The following is a 27,462-nucleotide window of genomic DNA, read 5'->3' as shown; positions in this document are numbered from 1 at the left end:
AATGAGAAACTAAGCTGACACTGGCCCTTATACTTTTGTTGCATCTGTTTTTATCATGTAAACGAGCTGGGGACCTAAACACTAGAAATATATTCAAAAGGTTTAAATAAGCCACACTTAGCTCTATTGTTTTTCTTCCAGGCTCAATAAATCTACTTTTAATTTAATTTATATTTGGAAGAAAACCTCTGCTTATAGGCACCAAAAAGGTGTCATGAAATGTGGTAGGTATGTTACTATATTATCACGTTTATTCCTCACAACAACCTTGTGAAGTAGGTATATGGCTATTAAACAAGGGAAGGAACCAAGTCTGGAAGAGACAACATCACTTGCCTAAGGTCATAAAACTAGAAATTGCTGGAGATAGAATAGCTCTTTTGATTCCAAGCCAAATGCTTCTTCTCCTTATTGAACTTCTCTAAATGTTGGAAGCCAAGTTGTCCCGTAACTTTATTAAGAGTCACCCTTAGTTGGTCTTTGATTACTGTAATTTTTCCTTCCACCAAAGGCTATAAATAACAATGGTTTCAACTCTTGGGGGCTTTTTAAATATAGATGCATATTCTCCCATCTCAATCAATTTAATATAATCTCTGAGGTGAGGACCAGGCATCTGATTTTTTTTAATGTTCCAGATGATTCTAACATTGAAAGCATTAGCCAGGGTTGAAAACTACAGCTTTAAGATACCAGCTCAGCCAAGACCCTAGAAAGTCTTTGATTTTTATTGACCCTAGAAAGTCTTTGACTATAAGTCACATCCCAGAGATGTTAACATTGGAAAATTGTTAAAGGGGATTATAAGACACCAGGAATTATATTTTTATATAAATAACATTTATATAAATAGCTATATTATATAAATAACATATTTATATGACTAAGTTTAATAAAAATCTATTCTCCTTATACAGGATACAGTTGGAAACACTGGTTATATTATGAAGGCATTGACTGGAATGTCATATTTTCAGATGTGACCAGACAACTTAAGGAACTAAAGTTGACTTTATGGTGCCAATAAAGCCTCTTAGGGGAAAAAAAAAACTGACCTGATATCCTGCATACATGGTTCTTATAAATGGTTCCCTTACATAGTTACAGGTGAGTAAGGGATGTCACTTCCTGGCAGGCCGAGGAACGTCAGAAGATTTTGAGGACTTTGAGAAGAGAAGAATTCAACAAAACTATAGGTTTTGCAGAAGTCCGATGGCCAAGTCCTTGGATGAGGTTCTTAACCTCAAAAGACTTTTAAAAATCTAGTCTGAGATTCCTTATGAAAAGTTCCAGCAAAGCAAACTTTAACCGAGCCTACATGGTCAGTCACTACTCTTGCTACACTTATGTATATAAACAGGCCAAGTTTAATGAGACTAAACTTAATTTGCAAGTGAATTTGTCTACTTTGGTTATCTTTGGTAAAACTGGGGATGTCCACAGAGAAATAAATTATGTTTCAGAAAAAATTTATAGTGTGGCTGTTATTAGATTCTAGCCTTGTTCATAGTTTTTGAGGTTTTGTTATTTATCTGCAAACTGGATTGGATTCTAAATTCTTACAGTTTCCTCCAACATCTGGCTGCAACTCTCCAGTCTAATGTTTCCCCGCCCTTTTGACATAGATTCACTGAAATTAAAACTGCCCCTTTCCTGAAGCCTTGTGAACTGAAGCTAGATGACTTGATATAGACTTCTGAGAAGTCACCACAATAGCTTATGTATGGACAACCTTCATGATATTCAAACTGCAAACCAGAAAAATCTGTCAGAGTGCCCCTGCTTGTCCTCACTCCATCTGAAGATGCTTCAAGCTCAAATTTAGAAATCTCGATTATCTGTCATCTGGATTCAGAAACTGAGTTTATAGTTTGCTTTAACCATTAGCTTTTGTTTTTCTTTGTTTTCATAGAAATGACTCATTTAAATAGCTGATTGATCAGACCATATAGATGTCTAAGTCTAATGGAAGCCGACCTGCCACACTAACTCCTGACATGAAACACAACTGTTAACTGTTTAGCTGAACTGTTCTATACCCACGACTAAAAGACAGGTTCAATAACTTGTAGGACAATCCAATACCCAGTTTCTGGACTGTAAAACTTCTTGGGGAAGTTTCAGACAGGGAATGATGGGGTTTAAAACACACTAACCCCAAAATATGGCACCTTGGCATTTGAGAAAATAGCAGAAGCATGTTCTCTCTGATTTTCTTCAGCCATTCTCCCTTGAAGCTGGCCATAAAAGAATTCTCTGACCTTCCCCTAAAGTAGATCATAAGACCGTCATAGACAAGTTCTCCCTATACCCAGAGGAAAGGAACAAAGACACAGGGATGCAGAGAAGAATCGGAGAAGAAACAGGCCTTGCTAAGTTCCTCTCCGTTTACTGCCATTGGATCATACCCATTTGTCTTTCATTCATACTTCTGCATGACTGTGCATAAAAAAACACGGATTTCTCAGTTTCTCTGGGTCTTCATTTCTGAAGGCTTCCAGAAATTCTTTCTTCCCTATACCACCCAACAGTTATCACTTATCTCCTTAATATGGAAGGTGAGAACTACACAGTATGTTGCCCCAAAAAGTTTACCCTGCAAGTCAACCAGGAACATACCTAAGTCCCGAAGAAGGTAAGGGTGGAAGATAAGCATTCACCTTCAACCTACATAGAGCCCTTTTTAGATGAGAATCAAGGGCAACACCCCTCCCACCCATTCCTCAGAGCACAGGGGTCTTTCCTTCAACATTCTTCAGGCCTGGCTGTTCCCTCTCTGGTCCCACCGGTGTTGCCAATAGATTATTCGGTTTTCTCTCTCGTGTTTACAGATGTGAACAGAGTGAACATGAAGAGTAACAGGAAAATTCATTAAATGTGTGCATATCTTAATCCATATATAATAGAATTATATATAGCCATTCAAAGTCATGTTTTAGGCTGGGTGCAGTGGCTCACACCAGGAATCCTAGCACTTTGGGAGACCAAGGCGGCAGATGGCCTGAGCTCGGGAGTTCAAGACCACCCCGAGCAACATGGTAAAACCCCATCTCTACTAAAATACAAAAAATTAGTTGGGCATGGTGGCGGGCACCTGTAGTCTCAGCTAGTCGGGAGGATGAGGCCTCCTGAGAATTGCTTGAGCCAGGGAGGCAGAGGTTGCAGGGAGCTGAGACCACACCACTACACTACAGCCTGGGTGACAGAGCAAGAGACTCTGTCTCAAAAAATATGTAAATAAATAAAATTTTTAAAAATAAAGTCATATTTTAGAACAATTATCATGGAGGAAATTTTCATGATACATTAAACAAAAAAATTAGAGCCACAAAACAACAATCAAGACTAGAGAAATATACAGAAAATACTATTACATCAAAGTGCTGCAATGACAGATAATTTCACTTTTCTATGAACTTTATTTTCTAAATTGTTATAGCAAGCGTATATTTATGAAAAGTGCTATACAAATATAAAGTATATGTGGTTATTATAAAAATTAGAATAATTACATGGAAAATTCTTAACAGCCAATATTAAATAAAAAGAAAAAGATACAAAATTATAAATATATGATGAAAATTATTTTACTATGCATAGGCTAAAAAAAAGACTAAAAGGGAAAATACCAAAATATTATTAGTAATTATCTTCAGGTGGTAGGATTATAGATCACTTTTAATATTTAATTACTTGATATTATTCTTTATATTTCTGATTTTTTCAGTGAGAAGGTGTGGCTTAAAATTTTCTTTAATTATGAATGTTTCAAGCCTATAATAAATATCACACATATCCACTACTCATATTTAACAGATATTAATGTTTTGTCATATTTAATTTGAGTCCCTTTAAGGAATAAAACATAAATACAGCTAAAATCTAACCCCTCCTTCATTCTTCCCCCTCCCTCTGGTTTTAGAGGTAACCATTATTCTGTAATTAAGATGTATCATTCATGGGCATGTTTTATAACTTTTGCTACTTATATATGTATCTTTGAACCACATGATTATGTTTGAAGTACAAAGTAGTATCACTATACATGTCCTTTTGCAATTTTTTTACTTCAAGATTTAGTCATGTTAATACATTTAGATCTAATGCCTTTACTGCATACTATTCTGTTGTATGACTATATCACAATCTATCCATTTCTCTATCCCATTGGTCCTCAAACTGCAGCATGCATCGGAAGCACCTGGAGGCCCTCACAGTACAATACTTACACGAATGTGTGTGGTTGTGTTCCAATGAAACGTTACTGTGGATACTAAAATTTGTATTTCATAAAATTTTTACATAATATAAACAATATTTGTCTCTGATATTTTTAAGCACTTAAAAATGTAAAAACTGGCCAGGTGCAGTTGCTCACACCTGTAATCCCAGCACTTTGGGAGGCTGAGGTAGGCAGATTACCTGAGGTCAGGAGTTCGAGACCTGCCTGGCCAACATGGTGAAACCCCGTCTCTATTAAAAATACAAAAAGTAGCTGGACATGGTGGCACACACCTGTAATTCCAGCTACTCAGGAGGCTGAGGCAGGAGAATTATTTGAACCCAAGAGGTGGAGGTTGCAGTGAGCCAAGATCGAGCCACTGCACTCCAGCCTGGGTGACACAGCAAGTCTCTGTCTCAATCAATCAATCAATCAATCAAAATGTAAAAACTATTCACAAACTGTGCAAAGAGGGAGTTGGCCGGATTTGACCCCAGGAGGCTTAATTTGCCCAGCCCCTGCTCTGGTCACCAGAGAGTTTGGTCCGTTCCACTGTTTTGCAGTAACAGAGTTCCTTTAGCTTTTGTGATAGACCTTTAGAGTAAATACAGTCATACACCACATAATGACATTTTGTCAACAACAGACCACATATATGACGTTAGGCCTATAAAATAATACCACATTTCCTCCGTCTCAAACAAAAAAATTAATAAGAATACCATATTTCTACTGTAACACTGTACCTTTTCTATGTTTAGATATGACTAGGTACACAAATACCGTTGTGTTACGGTTGCCTACAGTGTTCAGTACAGTACCACGCTATCCAGGTTTGTAGCCTGGGAGCAATAGGCGATACCAGATAGCCTAGGTGTGCAGTAGGCTATACTGTCTAGGTTTGTGTGAGTACACTCTATGATGTTCACACAACCCAACCACGCCTTTCTCAGAATGTATCCCCATCATTAAGCAATGCATAACCATACTTAGAAGTGAAATAACTAAGTCATAGAGGACTTACTGGGTATCACCAATTTGCTCTACAAAGGAATACCGCAAAATCTGCCTTCTACCAACAATGAATATGAGTTTCTATTTACCTAGATCCCTGACAAACACCTGGTGTTAGCAGGCCTTTTGAAGTTGGTCTGTCTGGTGGATATGAAATGGTACCTACTGCTGAGTTCATTTGCATTTCCTTGGTCACTCATGAGGTTGAGTGTCTTTGCAACTGTTGTTCACCATTTGCCCTTCCTCTCTGCGGAACTGTCCCTTTATACTTTTTCCCATTTTTAAAATTGTTGGTGTGAAATCACTCATATATTTTTGATACCTATTGTTCGTGGAATTGTAGAAATGGAAAAATGTCCCAGTCTGAATTTTATTTTTAGCTCTATTTACAGTGCTTTGTCATGCAGAAGTTTACTAATTTTAATGTAGTCAGGTGTATAAATCTTTGTTATATGTTCCTTATGTTTCAATTAAGAAATTCCTTTCTGTTCCAATGCCTTCAAATGTTAATCTTCCCTCTCTTTTCTCTAAAAGTTTCTAAGTTTTGATTTTCATATTTAACTCTTTAATCCACTTGAACCTTATTTTTATATTGGCGAAAGGTATACTTTTTTGGGGTGGGGGGGCAATATGGTTAGATAATTGTCTATGTTGATTTGTAACACCTCCTAGTTTAATGTAAATGTAAAGGTAAATTTTTTTAATGTAGAAAAACTTTGCCTAATGTTTATCCTAGAGGCATAGATATGGGAACAAAGTTAATGTGCTACAGGATAAGTAGTAAATAATATGCATTGCTGTGTTGCTGTGATACAATATCCAATATATGCATCAGCAATGCCAGAAAATATCTGTTTGAAAGAAAACAAAAATTCAGCTACATGAGTATTTCACATGTAATTTTTTGATGATGCTGAGATAAAATATGAGCAAAAGCTTTGTACGGAAAAAAAAAAAAAAAAAAAAAAAAAAAAACCTTCCTCCCACCCCCTGCCAAAAAAAGAGATAAAGGAAAGCAGGGTGATCTCCTTAAAAACAAGTGGGGAATGACTGGACAGCTCTCTGTGTTAATAATAGCAGACATGCAGCAAAAGCATAATCTCTGAACCTGACATTGGCTACCCAAACAGAGAAGCAGAAAATCAAGTCGGGCGGACCTGGGCCATGGCAGGCACTGAAGACTAATGGTGCTGCATGAATTGGCAGAGCTGGTGCCCTATCTGTGTGAAATCAAGAGGGAGCTTCAATTTGTCTTATTTCAGAGAGCTCAATAGGAGGTGAAAATAACAGGCTGTAATGGTCTCATGAAGAATAAAGCACCCCTATATTTCACACCACTACTGAGTTTTGCTGACATATTAGCTTGGACTATATGAAATTGTCATTTCTGAAGTTAGAAAAAGAAGGTTGACTATCTTCACTTTCATAGAGCTCAACATAATAGAAAAGAAGGATAGTGCCACATTACATATTCAGGAGTCTCTTGCTCAAAAATGAGTCAGTATAATGAAATTGGCCACTCAGATTCAAGGAGGACACTCACTGGCATGGGAATTATGGACTCTTCTCCCATATCATTACCAGGCTGGCAACCCTGGAAGTCAAGTTTTCTCAGGCTAAAGGAGAGAAGTCCTCCGACTTGCAGACTTGGTGACTTCTCTCACAAACCCATCAGGATAACGGTCTCAAGAGCATGTTTCTAGGTGTTCCTTTGTCTAAAAATCTCCTCTCCAGTGACATGAATAATGCTTTTCTCAACGATGGCATCCTGTTCTGCTCTCTCACACTCTGCAGTTAGATCACCCAGGAAATGAGATGAAACTACTGAAATCAATTAAAAGCATCTGATACACTAAACAAAGCCTCTTGGGTTGTTCAGAAAGAATCAACAGAGCCAGTGATTTCCTCCCATGAAATCCTGTGAGAGCACCCTCTACAGTCACGTTCTCTAGTCCAGTTCTTCCTGCTATTTCATATCTAACTTGGGGCTCAAGAGTCGTATTAGTTCATCTTTCCAGCTGCCAGATGGGCAGTCAGCTTACACTTGGTCACATTCCAGCTTCTCTAAACATATGTGTTTCTGATGTTATGCAGAATTTCTCATTCTGACATTAGGAAATCAGATTCTATTAGTGTACCAAGGAAATGTGAAGGGACCCAATGGGCTATGAATCTCTCTGACTAAAACCCTAAAGTACATACATTAGGGTAACTACAATCACTTTCAGATTTTCTTATTTCACTTTGTTTCCCATATTTTCAACACTTTCTCAGGCTGCTCCCTTAGGATCACAGATAATTAAATAAGAATATCCTAAATGAAGGAAATTGAATTGGAAGCTTTTAGAATTCTCTTCTCATCATCTAATTACATGAATAGCATGTATGGGCAGCCTGACTCCTAACTAATTCTCTCTCTGAATTTTTAGCTATCATACAATTTGAACAGCAAATCCTAAAACCACAGGGTGGGTATTTTCCACCGCTTTGGTGACATACTTGTTTTTTCAAGTTTTCCTGAAGTGCACTTTGCCAGAAGACTGCCTTGAGGCTACCTCTGGTCCAGAGAGTCTTCAAAAACCACATTTAAACAATTGTTGTTGCTCTTATCCTCTTCAGCATCTTGCGAACCTCCTTTCCCCATCTTTACATCTACAGTCTCCATAGGGAGACTATTAACTTCCCACAGTGTCCTTTCAGCCAGCCCACGAAAAACGCCAGGAAGAGGAACACTGTCAAGGCAGCCACGTCTGTTCAATTGCACTAATCAAGATTCTGGAGCAGTATGTCATAAACTCAGACTGAATGGAGCCAAATCCCATGGTCTGACGATAGAAGAACAAAGAAACTCAGGTTCTCTTACTTTACCCTCACATTACAGAATGCTTGTGTAACCTCTGGTCTCCAAAATGTGTGGGGATTTCTCCCCTCCAAGCAATTCTCCAGCTGATCCCAGCTGGGTATCCCCTAATTTAACTCAATTCTGACATTGTCTACCTGGAGATGGTGTCAGATCCCCCAGGTTAGAGGGTTCAGTCCCACAAGACTGCCCCTGACTTCAGATGCCAATCAAAAGCCCCGGATTGTTTTACCTGAGCTTGTGAGCAACCACTTATAAATCAGGGGTTTCCACAGCTCCCTTCTTGAGTTTGATTAATTTGCTACAGCAGCTCTAAGAACTCAGGAAGACACTTACTTACATTTATCATTTTATGATAAAGGATATTGCAAAGGATACAGATGAATAGCCAGATAGAAGAGACGCATAAGGTGAGGTATGGGGAAGAGATGTGGAACTTCTTTTCCCTCTCCAAGAGCACCACCCTCCAAGAATCTCCACAGATTCAACTGTCAAGAAGCTCTCCAAACCCAGTTCTTTGGGGTTTTTATGGAAGCTTCATTACACCGGCACCGTTGATTAAATCATTGGTCATTGGTGATCAACTTAACCTTCCGCCCATCTCCCTTTCATGGAGGTTGGGGATGGAGATGAAAGTCCCAATGTTCTAACCATGCCTTTGTCTTTCCTGTGACCAGCCCCCATCCTGAAGCCATCTAGGAGCTCCCAGACACCAGCTCTCTAATAAGAGAGCAAAAGATACTCTATGCAAAAGATACTCCTATTATTCTGGAGATTCCAAGGATTTTAAGGTCTATATGTCAGGAAATTGGACAAAGACCAAATATATATTTCAGAATATCATAGTCTACCCCCTGGTTTTTTAACAGAGATCTGTTAAGTCAAAACAATATACCACTACAAAAGATGCTGGCTAGCACATTCCTGGAATCCCATCCAATCATTAATAATTAGTCCAGTCCATCATCATTATACAAAAATGTCTCCCAGGGTGAGGCCACTCAGGTTTGTAAGCTTCCTTATCACACGTGGGTAGAACTGGCTTCAGACCATGAACTGGCTTCAGACATAGCTGGATTCAAAGGTCAAATGAAGTCACCAGGATTTAATTTCTCAACTCTCTCCATTGTGGGCTTCATTCTCAGGTTCATCTAAGAGATCCTAAGGATGCAGGTCTTCTGTGTCCTAAGCCAAGCCCCGACCTCAGGATTTGTTGTCAGGAAACCCCAGAGCTACTCCCTGTGTGTTTCGTGGCTCCCTGCTCCCTTCTGATTTTTTTCCTTCCTCCCCATAGCTACCAGCAATATTTCCTGGAAGGATGATAGCCCAGGGATGGGGGGTTTGGGTTGTGATCTCAGCTCTGTTACTCCTCTGTTGTGTGTTTTTGGACAATTTATTTTGCCTCTCCAGGCCTCAGTTTCCTCATCTGTAAATGTCTCTTTCTCTGTGAAGCTTCCCCAAGGGCCTGCCCCTCCATCTAGCTGTGCACCTCCTCTGAACACACTACACTCTGCACTGTAGTTACTCTGACACACAAATGCTGGACTGATGGCATCTGGAGAGCAGAAATTATCTTATTTCTCCTTGTAGCCTAGAACCAGAACAAAATGGATGCAAAATATTTCATTCATTGGTAGGATCAGAAGATCTCCAGGGCTCTTCTAACCTTTGAATCCAATGATCATGACTTATCTGATTATTCCATCCCAACTTGGATTTATCCTTAATTGGCTGGACCAGCCCTCTCTGTGTCCTTCCCTTCTCTGGAGCATCTCCCCAAATCCAATCACCATCTATGAGAATTTCCAGACTAACTAACCTCTACCCATCTCCACACCCAATTCTCATTCTCCACATTACTCAATATGTTCCATACGATCCCAAGTATTCCTTCCCTATGCTGTGTACAATGAAAAGGTCTTAACTGCGATGTGATCTTGCCAATATACCAGTTCCTTCATGCCTGACTACTGCAGAACCATCTTGATTTGCAAGGTGCCAGAAATCAAAGGCTGTGGATCCATCTAGATAGTGCCCCAAGCATGTAGCTGTCTCCTATATGTGTTTAAAGATAATGAATGGTAATGACATTCAAATTGATTATGTTATAATATTCTGCAGTATGTGCTCCCACTCCAGATGAGCATGGGGGTCCAGTATGAAACTCTAATTCAGTGATTCCCCATGGGATGGGCAACTCACAAATGTATGATGAGGAGCATATAGTTTGAAGAAACATATTCAATATGATCATGTAACTTTACATATTTGGAAAATATTTTTAGAAACTATTATTATTTAAAACACACTACAGAAACAGCAGAGATAACATCTGAACTCAGGGTTACTCTTTTAGACCGCATTGTTTCTCAACAAAAGAGGCAGCAAGTGCTGCAAGCCTGGGCTGTAGCTGGTTTTGTAACTTGTCATTCAGTCTCCATGCTTGTTCTAAATGGGGAAGGGCTCTGTATAGGGGTCTGGGTAGGGGACAGGCTGTGTATAGGGTTCTGTAATGGGGAAGGGTTCTATATCCTTGGGGACACCAGAAAAAGTTGTCCCACAGAATGAGGAGAGCAGGGTTTTCTCTCCTATACTCTCCAAAACATTATCCAGGCGCCAAGGTTCAGCTAACACTAGTCTCACAGAAGAAGATCCCATGTCCTGCTTCCTATGTCAAGTGCCTCCTGGGTTCTTCCCTGAAAAACAAGGTGGTTGGATGATGCCCACTGAAAGCTCACAGCTCCAGGAGCTCTGCTCACTCTGTGAGAAGCCATCAGACAGTCAACAGATACTTCTAAATACCCACTCTGAGCCAGGCATGCTCAAGACAGGGTTGCTATTTGGTTTTTTTCTTTAGAGTGGAGTTATTAGGGAGCTGAGTGGAGTGTCCAGTGACTTGAAATGCAGTAGGGATAACAGGTTATTTGCCCCCCAGTGGCAATCTGGTAATGGTTATTTTATTTGAATCAAGAAAATCTCATTTTTACAAATCCTGGCATTGTGCTCCCCTCTTCATGGCTGGCAGTTCACATCTCATGTCATCCAACATTTTGTGTAATGATTTTTAAAGAGTCATTTAAATCATCCACTCCTCAGGGTTAGGAATCACTTTCAAGAAAAAGGCTTTAGGGTGAGATTTCACTCTTGGCAGATTTTAAAACCACTGTAGAGGCATAGAAAGCAGAAGCAAGAATAGTTTTCGGGGTAAATTAGGTTATAAATTAGAACTGGCCTCAATAAAGACCTTTCTAAGAAAGTTGTAAACAAAAACAAACTGGCACATCACAGTGGTTCTGAAGAGTGTGGCACGCCCTGAATAAATACAAAATAAAGAAGTTCTAGTAAGTAGCTCCACCTCTAAGCACAGCAGAGTTGGCAATGGGAAACACTACTGATGGCTTTTGAGGGGGTTTTTCATTTGGTTTGGTTTGGTTTGAGATCATGTCTTGCTCTGTTGCCCAGACTGGACTGCAGTGGTGTGATCATAGCTCACTGCAGCCATGCCCAGCAAATTTTAAAAAATTTTTTGTAGAGATGGGGCCTCCCTTTGTTGCCCAAGCTGGTCTCAAACTGCTGGGCTTAAGTGATCCTCCCACCTTAGCCTCCCAAAGTGCTGAGATTACAGGTGTGAGCCACTGCACCTGGCCTGTAAATTTTTCTAATCACCGCCCATTCACTTTCCTTCTCTTACAGGCTTCGCTACAAACCCTGCCTCCCATTTTTCCTCCATTAAAACTGTACTTTGAGGCTGCAATTTATGTTTAGGAAGACGGCAAAAGACGTGAGAACAAATAAAGCAACCACGTTTCCAAATAACAATTGTTTAAACTCTTGAAAACTAAGACCCTCTGATTTGTAAAACCAGGCTTTTTAACAGTAAAAGGCTTTCTGAAGTCTAAAACCTTGGATTTGAATATCAAGAGCCAAAGCCCCAAAGAAATCACTATATAAAGCTTATCCATGAATAATGGTTTAGAAAAACATTTTCTCTCCACTGGGGAGAGGGGAGATTACAAATCTTTCTGAGTGGGAGTAGAGCATTGAGAATGAAGCAGGATAGCAGTAGAGTTACCTGCTCTATTCCCCATGCCCCACCCCCATGCCCTGCTCCAGGTAACCTGAATGAGGAGATCCCAGGGTCCCAGAGCAGTACGGCCTGTGCAGCAAATTCATTCCCCAGGGTCCAGCGGGAAGGAACAGAAAGAGCCAGTCAGGTGTCTGTGGAGAGCCCTTCCCCCAACAGCCGGATTATAGAAAGCCAAAGAAAGGGCCACAGATGTGAAGGGGTCTCATGATTGGAACGAGATGAATGCAGAATGTGGGGGTCTGGTAAGTGGAGGTGACGCTATGATCTGAATGCTTGTATTGCCTCAAAATTTCTATGTTGAAATCCTAACCCCCAAGGTGATGGAATTAGAAGGTAGGGCCTCTGAGAGGTGATTAAGTCAGGAGAATAGAACTCTCATGACTGGGATTAAGTCCCCCCCCCAAAAAAAAAAGACTCAAAACCAACCTCAGTGGCTCACATCTGTAATCCCAGCACTTTGGGAGGCCAAGGTGGGCATATTACCTCAGGTCAGGAGTTCAAGACTGGCCTGACCAACATGGTGAAACCCCATCTCTGCTAAAAATATCAAAATTAGCCGGGCGTGGTGCTGGGCACCTGTAATCCCAGCTACCCGGGAGGCTGAGGCAGGAGAATGACATGAACCCAGGAGGCAGAGGTTGCAGTGAGTCGACATCGCACCACTGAACTCCAGCCTGGGTGACAAGAGCAAGACTCTGTCTCAAAAAAAAAAAAAAAAAGACCAAAGAGAGACTTCCTCTTCCTTCCGCCATGTGAGGACACAGCCAGCAGGAAGTCACTGTCTATGAACCAGGAAGAGGGCCCTCCCCGATATCAAATTTGCTAGCACTTTAGTCTTAGACTTCCCAGCTTCCAGAACTTTGAGAAATAAATTTTCTGTTATTTATAGACCATCCACTTTGGGTGCTTACTTACAGTAGCCCCAATGGACTAAGTCAGACCATGCGGACCTAGTAGCACAATCCAGAGGGATTGAGGCCAATAGCCTTTAAAGAACAGAGGGCCAAAAACACCTCGCAGAGTGCCAACCCTGGGCCAGAGAACCAGAGGATTCCTCAAACCCATTCTGCAAGTGCCACCAACCCCTCCCCATCTGTAAACTTAGATGCCACCCCTAAGAAAGGGAGGAGAGCAGAACCCTGCAAATGACTAAATCATTTGACTGGGTCATCACTACATGGACTGTTTCCCTTGAGTCTGGAAGATTAAATTTTCAGCTACCAAGGAGAATGGGGTGCCAAAGTAAAGATTAAGTTCAACTGTTTTTGAATTCTTATGCATTATTTAACTATTAATTAAGCCATCAAAAATTGTGGAATTTATACGTTCAGCAGAACAATAAATAAGTCTAGAAAAAGAATGTGGGTCGGGGGAAGTATCTATAGTATCATTTTTTTCTAACTTCAGCAACACACAACAACCATATAACCCATTGTAACATTAGAAAGCTTCTCAGAAACTTATAGTTCATCACTGAATACATGTCACTCCTTAAATTTTCCTAGAATTAAAAGTTTCTATTCCAGTAGTTTACCTGAATTATATAATTATCTATAAAACTTCAAAGTAAATGAGGCTGAGCTTTTCAAAATGCAGATCTGGTCATGTCACTTTTACCCAACATCCACCTCTGGAGAGAGGGAGCTGGTCTACTTCACTCACCATGGTGATGCCAGCACTGAGCACACAGTGGGCCTTCATTTGTTGAATGAATGTAGAAATGAATGAATTAATATGATCAGGCTAGTGAACTCTTAAATATCCTACCTTTGACATTCTGCAGCTACATGAGTTGCATCTACTTCCCCACATAAAGGATGACAAAAAAACCCCTTGAATTTCAGAGTTTAAACTGATGAATATTTACAGTAATGTAGAAATAGTTTTAATATATTTCTATTCCATTAATTGCGGTTCTAGCATCACACATACATTTATGCATATACATTAATTGAGGTTTCTTGATCCCTGAAACTTAATTAACAAAGGCATTAAGTTATTGAAAACATGAACATTGTCACCTCTGGTGTAAATGTTAGAGTAGAGTCAGTTATTGTTCTTTCATGTTGCAATTAAAATTTAAATTAATATATAGACCTGGCTATGTTTTGTTTCTTAACAAAAATATATAAGGAAAAGACATTCTATTAAAATACAGTATTTCAAAAGAAAAATCTGTAGAGGAATTAATTTATGTCCATGACAAAGCCTTTGCTTTGAAAAGAGTAGCAAAAAACGTAAGCTTTGGGTTTTTATCACCTGATCCTTTGTTCATCTCTGCACACTTTGTTGCACACATAAACAATTTTGTAGATTTATGGCTATCTATATAAACACTTTTTACTCTAGCAGTTCCCACATTTTCAGCAATTACAGAAATTTAAGATTCTCAATTCTCCATAAAATATGAGCAAAAACACTGCAAATTCCTGTTCCCCATCCACCAAAATCTCTCACACAGTAATTAAAGTCCTTATCAGCATCACCGTGCGCTACACAACAATCTAGTCTTCCTAAAAGTAAATTCACAAGGGGGAAATTCCTCTCGTTGATAAGCAAACAGCAATTATTATTCCCTGTTATTAAAATGTTCTCGGTTAATTGTACAGATACCAGCAGAGAGATTACCTTAAAAGGCTGGATACCAGAGGGGAGTTAGAATTTAGAACCTTCTGGTCTAATTTAGAGGAGAGTTTACAGAGAGATTCAGTAAATATTTGTAAGGAACCATTAACATTGAGTAAACAATTCAATGCCTGCAAAGAAAAATGTATTTGAACAATTGTAAAAGAACCTCCCTCCGTACATGCTGGAAATGAATTATTTCAAATGAAAATAGCTCAAATACATTCACAGAAAAATACTACCAGCCACGTTTTCTAAGCATGCTTTGTTGTATACATAGTGGATCATCCTGTCATCCTGGACTGTATTTATAAGAAGCACATGTTCAAAAAAAAAAAAAAAAAAAAGGAAGAAGAAGAAGAAGCTGCTGTTTTCACTACAGGCATTATTTTACAGGGAACTCAGCAGGCTCAGCCCTTCCTTAGCATTTTTTCTGTTTCCGTCCCAACAGCAATGAGATTTTAGCGTTTGTCTTTTGTGCTGCTAACACCCAGACTGCCAAGGCATCCCCGGTTTGATGCTGGACTTCCATTGACGGAGTGAGGGAGGAAAGAGCGAGTAAATGAGGAAGCTCTGAGATTTCTCTTCCCCTCCAAATGGCAGAGATAAATCTAGCCAGTGAACATGAAGGCGCCCTGGCTCAATTAAAAACCAACTTTGATAAAATATTTTGTTTAAAGAGAAAAATGGTCTCTCCAGTAAAAACTGTTTAGGGCAGCTGCTGCAGGGAAAGCAGGTGTTGAGTCTACCCTGAGGGCTTCAGAAATATTAATATTTAAACCTCTCACATTTCACTAAAGTTCACGACAGCTTCCTAATGCCTGGAGGAAGACAGAGCAGGAAAATCACAAGCCACAAAGTGGGGAATGCCTTCTAATTTGGCCAGAGCAGGGCCTGATTGTCTGACTCCCCGACTCAGCCTCTCTGATTTGCTGCAAGCTCACAAAGACCATGCATTAGAATTTCAAAGCTGGCTCCTTCCTCTACATGCTGTAAAGACATAACATGTCATCAAAACACAGGGTTTTCCAGGCTGTGATTTGTTTGTCTAGACTCTGGCCATTGAACTCTGTTTATTACTAAACATCATGTGGAATGGGCAACAAATCAAAGGGGGCTCTGAGAGCCCTGAGTGCAAGCGGACACTCTTCCTTCTCAGTTTCCACTGCTCTTAGAGGTCTATCTTTCCCAGGACCCAGGGGCTGATCACTAGACTAACGTTTCATCTTTTTTTGACCTGGGACATGACCCTGGGCCATTTGTAACCCTCAGATCCCCTCCCCATCATTGTGCAAGTAGGCAGCCCTTAATAATTATATTCTGGCGGCTGCATGGAGAGGTCATGAAGAATGACTAATGATTAACATTTGAAAATGGAACGTGATAGGAAAATACTACCAATCACGGCAAAACCGTCTGTCAAAAGAGCAGAGGGCAACAACAACAAAACGCTATTTAAAGAATATCCTCTTCCAAGATGAGAATGTGCCATTCAGAAGAAGTCTTCAGATTTGTTTTCCAAAAGACACATAATTATCAGATACATTGTTATCATTTTAATACATAATTGTTAGCCTACTTGTTAATGAATATATATTTCCTACTTTAAAAGACTTGATGTAGAGGATAAAATGGAGATTCACAGCTCTTTTTAGAAAATAGTGCACAACTTGATTCTTTGAAAGAAAAAGCATCTCTGTTGCCTACAAAAATATAATTGCTTTGTACAAAAATAAATTCTCTCAGGCAGCATTTCTGAAACACATTGATTGTGTTAAAGACCTATGAGCTAAGAAAAGGCTTGTAAGCTCAGAGGCTAAGGATGGAGGTCTCTAAATGAAAAGGCTTAGGTACCAACTCCCAATGAACCCTACACATTGTCTAAATGGGCACAAGCTATCTAATCTGTGTTTCACTTCTCCTGCCAGAAGTCGAAAGCTAGCACTCCAAAGGGATGCAAAGCAAAACAAAATAATACTTCCAAAGAAGGTCTAGCTCCTGTTCTGTGACAATTTGGTGATCATTCATCAGATGGACAAAGAAACCAAAAGGGTCAAACCAACCAGACCTTAAAACGATGGTCAGGAACTTCTGACCTACCCTTTGTGGCAGTTTCAAGGAGCCCAGTAGAAGATTTGGCCCCAGCCAGTCACTATGATCTCTCTACCTGCACCCATGGGCCAGGACTAGAGACCCATCTCATCCCAGAGGTGTCAGTCATAGGCCTATACACACTCTGCACAGTTCTAGGGAAATTTAGGTGAAAGGAGTGGGGAAAGAACCAACCTAGATGTTCCTGGAGCCCATCCTGACCAAGGCCCTTGGTATGGCTTCCAAACCCCCAAAATGATAAACAGGACCTTATGTTTGCGGCCCCAACAAACCTGGCGTAATTTTACAATAGATCCAGGTCTATTAACAAAGGCCTCCGGTTCAGTTTTAACCCTTAAAAAAAACTGCAAGTGAAGTCAGTTACTCTAATATTATTATCATCCCTGTCAAATGCTCCTCAGTTAAGGAAATTGTAAGCAACTGTATCCTTTCTGTCTTGGAATACGATTCCATTTACCCAGTTGGAGCGGCAACACCCCTCTAGGTCAGGCGCTACGGGTCTTCTGCCTGTGATTTCATCCTCCCCCCCGCCTCCACCTCATCAGGTAGGTGTCTATCCATGCAGAAATGATGGCCGAATTAAATTGAATAAGTGTTAGAACTCCAAAACAAAACCCAAATAGTCATTTTCATCCACATTCACACATCAAATTTTTTTCTTTAAAGGTTGAAAGGGATAGCAGGTGAAAGTAGAAAGAGCAGATGTATGAGAAAATACCCCTCACCCAACCAACTTGGTCATTGATTTTTTTTAAAAAGGAGTCTTCATCTTTACACAGAAGGTAGAAGTTATAATTTAACTCTCAAGTTAACTATAGGTCCCCTTGTCTTTCAAGTTATATGAACACAAAAGGCTTTAATGATTTTTTAACTAAAGAAGGAAAAAACATACCATATGAAAATCACTTCTCCCCCCTACCACGAATACAGTGGCCACTCAAAGATAGGTCTGTGAGATCCTTATCCACAGGATCTATCAATAAGAGTAGCACAGGAAACTCTCCACGATCACAATCCAAAGTTTAGTTTGACAAACACAGGAAGGCCACTAGCTTAAGAGGCTCTGCATACGCAGTTAAAACTTTATTTGAACACTTGAATAATAATTTCCCTCCTAAAAAAAAAAAAAAAAAAAAAAAGGAGAGTGGATTTTTACTCGTAAGTTCTCAGTTTCAAGGAGACCAAACCGAATGAACAACTTTTTCCACCACAATGAAGAAAAGAAAAAGGAAATTCTGTGGACTCCAACAACAATCAAGTTTGCAGAAACACAAAATCATTTTTATAAGACATTCATCTCTTAAGACTATTCACATACACAGGAGGCGAATTTTTACAGGCTAATGTGACATAAAATTTGTATATAAAGTCATCCCTTAATGCCTCAGAGGACTGACTCCTTTACAAAATCCTTTAAAAAAAAGAAGACGATGATCATCACTGGGTTCTGAGATTATGAGTACATTTTTATTGTTCTTTTTCACTTATTTTCAAGCTTTTATACAAAGTTCAATTTTTGCCTTTAAAATCAGAAAAAGATTAATTAAATCCTATGGTAGAATTCAAAATGAAGAATCTCTCTGAGGGCTGTCAGCCTTTGTGTGCATTTTTTTTTTTTTTTTTTTTTTAGAAACAGGGTCTCACTCTGCCACCCAGGCTGGAGTGCAGCAGTGCCATCTCAGTGTAATTTCCATCCCCCAGGTTCAATCAAGCAAATCTCCCATCTCAGCCTCATGAGTAGCTGAGATTACAAATGCACAGCACAATGCCTGGCTAATTTTTTTTTTTTTTTTTTTTTCTTGAGACGGAGTGTCTTTCTGTCACCCAGGCTGGAGTGCAGTGGCGCGATCTCGACACACTGCAGGCTCTGCCCCCTAACACGAATACTGCAAGTTCACGCCATTCTCCTGCCTCAGCTTCCTGAGGAGCTGGGACTACAGGCGCCCACCACCATGCCCAACTAATTTTTTTGTATTTTTAGTAGAGACGGGGTTTCACCGTGTTAGCCAGGGTGGTCTCGATCTCCTGACCTTGTGATCCACCCGCCTTGACCTCCCAAAGTGCTGGGATTACAGGTGTGAGCCACCACGCCCGGCCACGCCTGGCTAATTTTTGTATTTTTTGGTAGAAACGGGGTTTTACCATGTTGGCCAGGCTGGTCTTAAAACTCCTGACCTCAAGTGATCTGCCTGCCTCAGCCTCCCAAAGTGCTGGGATTACAGGCATGAGACACCGCACCTGGCCCCTTTGTGTGGATGTTTAAAAGGCAATACCTCGGGGCAGACACATCCTCCAGATGCAGACTGGATTTAGCTCCAGTCACCCCTCTGACTAGCTCTACAAACTGCAGTCCTAGCTCAGTCCCAATTGTCCATCTTTCTGTGATCCAGATTTCTCTGATATCCAGTTGTGCTTACATATTCATTTGCACTTATGTGTGACTATGGGACCAAAGTCCTCAGTCTTCACACACTGACCAGGAATTTGATTCCTGGCACTGTGAAATCCAAACTGGCCCTGGCATTTTACCCAAAAATCCTTTCTAAAGAAGCTATGACAGACAGTTATATCTTGAAACCCAGAGCAATTTTACTTACATGTCAGCATGAAGGAACAACAAGGGCCTCACCAAAAAAAATAAGGATATGCCTCTATGAACAAATAAAGAGAAAAGGCCTGGCTTCACGTACCCTGTCTGCACGTGCAACTTAATCAAGATGGATCTTTACTCACTGCAGCTTTCAGGCTTCATCAGCTTCAACATCCCTTTCTATTTACTTTTACTTTCAAAATAATGCCCCGACCACTCCCATCCCCACAACTCTGACACCTTCCTAAGTGGACGTACAGATCTTCATAGCTGTGGACGACACAGTCACTTCTAGTCTTCACTCCAAGACACACAACAGGTTCCCTGCAGAGGGGTCATGTGTTCCTGAGTATCAGAGCATTCTGCCATCCACTCAAATCTGGATTGTGCACTCACAGCCCTCACCCTTCCCAAGTTGGCCAAACCTCCCAGATAGCAGATAGAGGCTGTGAGAAGTGAAACAGTCATCTTCCTCAACAAAGGGGCACCAAAGTGACATATATGGACCAAAGAGGGAGGGAAGGAAGAAAGGAATTGCCACCTAGGCAGGCAAATGAACAGGGTAAGTCTGGCCATCAGGACTAACTACACAATTTTGGGGGCCCATTGCAAAATGAAAATGCAAGGCCTCTTTTTCAAAAAGTATTAAGAATTTCAAGACATCCTCAGCAGAGCATTAAACCAGGTATGGGCTGCTTTTAAGGATGGGGCCGTGGGTTACTACACAGGTCACACGCCCATGAAGCCGGTCCTGCTGGCTGTCAGTGGTAAAGTCACTGGCTTCCATGTCCAAATTAGCAGCAGTCAAATGGGCTAGAGAAGACAGTAGTGAAATAAATCAATAAACCTTCAAGGGGTCAAAAGCTGTGTGTCGTAGGTCAGCTTCTTGTTTATAGATAGCTCTCCACATTTTTCAAAATATTTTTCTATTTTTTATCTGGAAAATGGAGCATCAGTAGTTACCAACATCACAGTGATAGGATCAAATTTGGCAGCTCCTGATCCTGCAAGTAACGAGGATGTTAAATATACCATCTAGCCAATCAAGGAGAGCAGTTTTCATTGTAATAGAACTGGATGGAATTCAAATCACTTTGGCAAAAAAAACACAAAGCCACAATTTTCTCCCATGGCGTACTCAGGTTCAGATAGAAGTTAGTTATGAATGAAATATCCCTTTATCTGGACTGCCAAAGACAGCACTGAAGGCCTTTGCTTCCTGGAAAACCCTAAACCAAGCTGGGTTCACGCTCCCACCCAGATCAGCCTTTCCTCAAGGGCCCCAGGAGCGCCTCATCCCAGCCTTTCTGGGAATTCTCCAGGTTCTGACATTCCCGTAATTCCTCCCCAGGTCTCAGCAGGGATCCCAACGTGTAAACTTATGCACATACTTTAAAACCAATTATTTTCTTTTTATGCTCAAAAAGTGGTTGGAGCTGAATTTTTGACAAAATTCATAGGATTTAAGATATCTCCAAGCTAGATTCTTCATCCTTAATGAACAGTTAAAGAAAAGAAATGTCCAGGCACCAACTCCACAGCATGCCAAGGCCAGAAACTGCTCTGCAATGTAAATCACTTTTTTAAGGCGAAAAGAGAAAACATCAAAATTCGAAAACTGGCACTAAAAAGTCACACTGGGGTGGATGAATGGTTTGTGGAGCTATAAAAACATACTCAGGTCTTGTATGAACATATCCTTGAATTTCAAACATAGGAGCCACATCATTATTAATGGCCTGGTATATACGCTGCCCAGTTCTACCCGCTCATACATCGACCCCACGTACACTCACAGTTCCTCCCCTGGGGGACTAAGCAAACACATAAAATTCCTAGGGCCTGTGGCTAACACTTCTTTATTTTGAATAGCTGTATTTCACATGGAGAAGGCAGGGCAGGAGAGCTAAGATTTATTGACAGCCTACTGTGTGCTGAGTCCTGTGTCAAGTGCTTTCATAAAGGTTAGCTCATCTTTTCTTCCATGGGAAGCCCTGATTGAAAGAGGAGTGACCTTATGAAGGCCACACAGCCGATCCGTTGGGGAGATAGCATTCAATCCCACTTCACCAGGCCCCAAAACCTTCTTCTTTCCACTCCAGCACAGCGCAGTTCTGATGCTTCATGAGCCAGCAGCAGGTTCAGTAGCTGAATTGAGGACGCAGTGGGGCAGCACCCAGCTAACTGTCAAAGAAGGGACAACTGTGGTGTCCGGGGGCTCACAGCTTGTCCTCCCTCCCCACTGGAAGGAGTCCAGCCCTGCAGATAGAACACAGGCACTGGAGGCTGTAATAATAAGAATAGTCCAGTAAAGCAGCTGCACAGAGAATCAGAGCATCCAGACTGGCGAGCAGAGCCCAGCCTAGCGGATGCAGAAGTGGGTGCCATGCAGACAGCCACATGATCAGGTAAGCTGTGGCTGGGCAATCTCTGCAGAGCAGAGGCCTCGCCAGCCACAGCTGCCTACCAGTCAGTGACTATCAGTTGGGTGCACACCATGAGAAGTGGTATACCCCAGGCTAACACCTTGCTGCCTGGTTCAAAGGCTGGTTCTACCCTCTTTAAGCTGGGTCACCTTGACCAAGTGACTTAAAGTCTCTGCCTCAGTGTCGAATACCGAACACAGAGGTTTTGCAGATTCAAAGGAATTAATACATACAAAGCACTTAGAGCAGATGCTGGAACATAGACAGTGGGTGGTCATTGTTAGATATTACTATATACCAAGAATGTTCTGAAGCAGGCCTGAGACCCCATTAATTTTTTTGGCTCCAAAGAGGCAGCGTCCTTTGTGAGAAGTCTTGGAGCCCCAAGAGTAGCCCCATATCCAGCAACCCCTCACACAAACAGTCCCAGCTCTGAGAGGGAAGAAGACAGTCTGCTTTAAGACCCAGGCAGACCGTGCTCCGTGGGCAGCAGCCTGCAGATAGTGTGCGATAGCCCACATTTCACTTGACAAGACTCCCAATCCCTTCCCTAGGGCTCAACATAAATAATGGGCACTATCATGGCAGAAGAGGATCCCTTTCCCTCATCTGATGCTTCTGAGAAAAGCCATCAAGTTGCTCGAGTTGAAAAATATTTGCAAATTCCAGGAGAGTGTTTCCAAAGGAGTGCCATGCATTCCCGTTTGCAATTGTAATAAAATGCTTGGGTGCTGCCAGGGGACTTGCCATCCCCCCAACCAGTCCCTGGAGCTCCCCCAAGGGAGGGCCACCCTTCTAACCAGAACTTTCCCAGCATGGAGCCTATCAGCATTTTCATCAACTAGAGAACTGGTTTTCCTTTAAGCCGAATCACAGAGATTAATGGTTCAATTTGCAGCTGCTTAATGGTGTTCTGTGGAGCCTCTCCCTTCTGTCATTTGCCCCACCTCCCCGCCCCACCCCCGCCACCCCCTGTTGGCCTGAGAATTTGCAGCTAATGGGGCAGCTGGGGAAGCCTTCCATTTCCCCTTGACTAGGTGTGTTAAAATGCTGATCTGTTTCTCCATCAGGTCTCTACTTCTTAATCTCAGTCTTGCCCTGATGGAATGTTCCCCTTCATGCTCTACCAAAGCCAGGTATTGAATATCTAGAAAGCGATAGCTTTGGCAAATGCCCTGCTTGCTTCTTCCAAGATACCAGTCCCTAAGGGGGTAGATATCTAAAGCAAGCTTAAAACAAGAACATGCTTACCCCTGCTTATCAATATGATTGCTATCTTTTGCAGTATTGATAGCTCCGTTTGCACCTTTGCTAGGGACATAAGATTAGACAAGAAATGGTTTGGTTTTGCTTGTTAGTTTCTCCCAAAGCCTCCTTCCCCACCTCCCTAACCTATCACTTTAGATTTCTGTTCACTCTCTGTGCAGTCTATTTACTGAGACTCCTTTTGTATGTTTTGTCTTTTTCAGTAAAACCTTTTTGCAGTGACATAATTATATGTTTGTATCTGAGTCTACCAAACAGAATCCAGAAAATCCAGTACAAAGAGCCTGGAAGTCTACTCCCTAGGGGCTAGCCTTCTTGCCCAGTGACCTAGCCCACGAAACCAAGGTAGCTTTGCTTAGGGCCTGCCCCTGGCCCTGAAGCTTCCTCATGAGGGAAAGCTAACTGACTCTGGAGTCCCCTCACAGCCATTTTGCTGCATTAGAAGGGGGTGGGATTCTCAAACTAGGCAGGGGACCCAAACAGAATGTTCCCAGCCAGGGACTTCCCACCACTTCTGCTGAGAGATTTCAGCTGCCTTTGCTCAGAGGGGCTGTTCACAATTTTCTTATTATTTTTGGTGAATATTGGTTGTCTCCAGGGATTTGAGATGGCGAAGGCAATAGGACTTCTCCCTCGCACCTCATTCCTAGAGCCTATATGTTAGGCTATGGTTTGCGTATTTGTCCCCTGCAAAACTTACATTAAAATTTAATCCGCAAGGTGACAATATTAAGAAGCAGGGCTTTAAGAGGTGATTGGGTCATGAGGGCCCTGCCTTTATGAGTGGATGAATCCATTCATGGATTAATGGGCAAATAGCTTAGCATGGGAGTGGGACTGGTGGCTTTGCATGAAGAGGAAGAGAAACTTGAACAAAGATGCTCAGCCCCCTCACTATGTGATACCCTGCACCACCTCAGGACTCTGCAGAGAGTCCCCACCAGCAAGAAGGCTCTCACCAGGTGTCCCTCCTTGACCTTGGACTTCCCAGCCTCCAGAACAGTAAGAAATAAATTTCATTTCTTATAAATTACCCAGTTTCAAGGTATGCTGTTATAAACAACAGAAAATGGACTTAGAGACAATTCTTCACGATTCCTTCACTTTCTGCATGTCTTGTTAGCAAGACATTGACTGCCTTTATTCTGGACTACCTTTTCAAGAATGTTTGTATAGTGAATAATCTTGGAAGACAGAGTGTCTCTCTCCAGAGTTTACTTCCCATTATAAGATATATAAGATCCAGTTTCCCTTAATGAAGGGGTCATATCCTGTAACATAATCCACTCCATGTATTGGTGTCACCTGGCCCACCCATCACACTTTGGGGATTGAGGCTTGAGAAACTGGTACAAAAATGCTAATACTCTGGCTACTGCTTTTGCTGTGAGGGATAAACTGTCCTTCATCTCTGACTGAAGAGTCTCATGTCTTCTACCAACATCCGTGAAACTATGGCAGACCACTTTGTTAACTTGTAAGTAGGGTTAAGTCTCAGACCAGTCACAGTTCTTGACAATATATTATAATAACAATAAGTATCAAGCTACCTTTCAGCACACATGTAAACATTTATTAACAGCCAGGCCAAAAAAAAGTCATGTAATCTGTTCTTTTAACGGGTGAGGTCCCACCTGTCCGTCCTTTAAGCATGTCAGCAAACACTTTCCATGAAAAGATTACCTGAGGTAGATGTGGCCATATTCTAGTGGCACGATTAAGCTAATATTCTATTTTGATTAGATGACAGAAGCACCTATCAAGTGGCAGAACACTGGACTAGACTGAAGCTCTAAACCAAGTATCCCACCACTCCAAAGGGTATTAGGCTTTTGGACTCACCAGAGTCTTGTTTTCTGTTCATTCAATTGAATATTTCTACTCAGTGCACATAAATAGAATGTCATTCAGCTCCCCAATAAAAAATATCTAGCATCCCTTGTAAGAATTAGCAAATTCTCTAAGGCAGATCTAGATAGGCCTAGTTCAAGTCTACTTATGGTAATGGCCTCTGGGTATGAATTCCAAATTAGGGTCTTTCAAATGCTCACTTACTATCCCTAGAGTATGAATTCCTGATTAGGAGATAACTTCAAATGTTTAATCTATCCTAGTTTATTATAACCAGCAAATCACACTTGGTTCACACTGTCTATTCTGAAGTAAGTTCAATTACAACACTTTAACGGAAGCATTTTGTTTTTTAAAGGTACAGCTTCTAGGACACAGCTCTTCCCTCTTTCCCTTCTCTTGGGCTTTCTCCATTATAGGAAAACAAATAGTTGGTTAGTCGGCGCTTTTTGGCTTGCAGAGCCAAGGGTCTTTGGCACAAATGGCCTCAGATGAGTGCCAGGTACAGTCTCATGTTATTCAGTTGACTTATACCCTTAAGCCCAGTTTAAAACCCTAATAACTCTCTTTCTCCTCCCTTCAGGCTACCTAGCTCCTTTGCTAGCCCTTGTCATATGGTAGCCTCCAAGTACACTACCGGGCAGGCTGTCCCAGGGTCATGGAATAGAAAGAGTCACAGACTCACATATTTGCAATAACATGCTCATATTGCACAATGTACTAAATTTATTTAAAACACATGGCAAGATGTAAGGGGAATTAGACAGGCTAGCTTAACATACTTAGGGTAAGGTAAATATAAGCCAGTTGGGAGGACGACACTGCCTGATTCCTACTTACACAATTGTTCATATGCCTTGTCTCTTTCTCCTCCACATGAGTCTCCTCTGCTACTGATGTGGTTATAAGGACCCAAAATGAGGTTTGAGCAAAGAGGCCCAGCAAATGTAATGTGCTTAGAGCTAAGATGTGCTCATACTCCACAGAGATCTGAGTTATAGCTGTAACATGCCAAACAGTCTGCTGAGCAACTATAGATTTTTATTTGCATTTTTGGGGCCAAGCACACATGGGCCCATAGTGGGTATAATGGATGTTCCTATTGAGTGCCAATTTAGGGATGGCATAGCCGTCATCCCAGTAGTGACCAAATCCTATGACTTCATCTTTCTGTTTCTTCTTCATCTAAAAGTATTTATCTTATTTGTTCCATTATATATTCCGTTCCATTCTTAACATGTCTTTTAGGTTACCCACTACCTATATTTAACGTACACCCACTACGTAAATTCTGCCCACGTTGCACAGGCTGCTTGCTTCCTCACTATCTGTGAGCCTAACACAGCTAGTGAGTTTGGCCTGTATCACATGAGCTACTTGCTTACACAGCAATGTGTGCTTAACACGTCTTGTGAGTTTCAAACATCCTGTTTATTTTTCTTGTATTTTTTGAATATTCTCAATAATATAGCCAACAACCATCACAGATATCCTAAATGAAAATGTAGACTATAAAATGGTACATATAATGATTGCAAGTACATAAGCATATGAATGTACATGAATAATAATTGGAAGATAATACATACAAATAAAAAATATGTATGCTGGGATAGTGGGATCATGAGTAACTTTTGTTTCGAAACTTGCTTTGACATCGTTTGTATAATATGTCCATTTTTAACTTTTATTTTAAGTTCAGGGGTACGTGTGCAGGTTTGTTATATAGGTAAACTTGCATCATGGGGGTTTGTTGTACAAAATATTTCGTCACCCAGGTATTAAGCCTAGTACCCATTAGTTCTTTTTCCTGATCCTCTCCCTCCTCCCACCCTCCACCCTCTGATAGGCCCCAGTGTGTGTTGTTCCCTTCAATGTGTCCATGTGTTCTCATCATTTAGCTCCCACTTATATGTGAGAACATGCGGTATTAGGTTTCCTGTTGCTGCATTAGTTTGCTAAAGATAATGACCTCCAGCTCCATCCATGTTTCTTCAAAGGACATGATCTTTTTTTTTTTTTTTTTTATGGTTGCATAGTACTTCAAGGTGTTATTATACCACATTTTCTTTACCTAATATATCACTGCTGTTTAGGTTGATTCCATGTCTTTGCTATTGAGAATAGTGCTGTGATGGACATACACATGCATGTGTCTCTATGACAGAATATTTTCAGTAACATTCATTATTTGTAAATAGGCTAAGATTCCATATAATCTATATATAATACTCCCTTCTGACTAAGCATTCAAATGAGGAATATTTAACTGCAAAACCTAACTCAAGCTTAAGGAATTTGAAGAATTAAACTGAACTCTTAGAGAAGAATTTGGACTGTAAACCATTTATTTGTATCTCAAAGAAAAGGCTTTAAAGATACAGGCTATTTACATATTTTACAGCACAG

Source organism: Piliocolobus tephrosceles, chromosome 4 (genome assembly GCF_002776525.5).
Source record: "Piliocolobus tephrosceles isolate RC106 chromosome 4, ASM277652v3, whole genome shotgun sequence".
NCBI classification, from domain to species: domain Eukaryota; kingdom Metazoa; phylum Chordata; class Mammalia; order Primates; family Cercopithecidae; genus Piliocolobus; species Piliocolobus tephrosceles.
Note: the sequence above shows the minus strand (reverse complement) of the source record.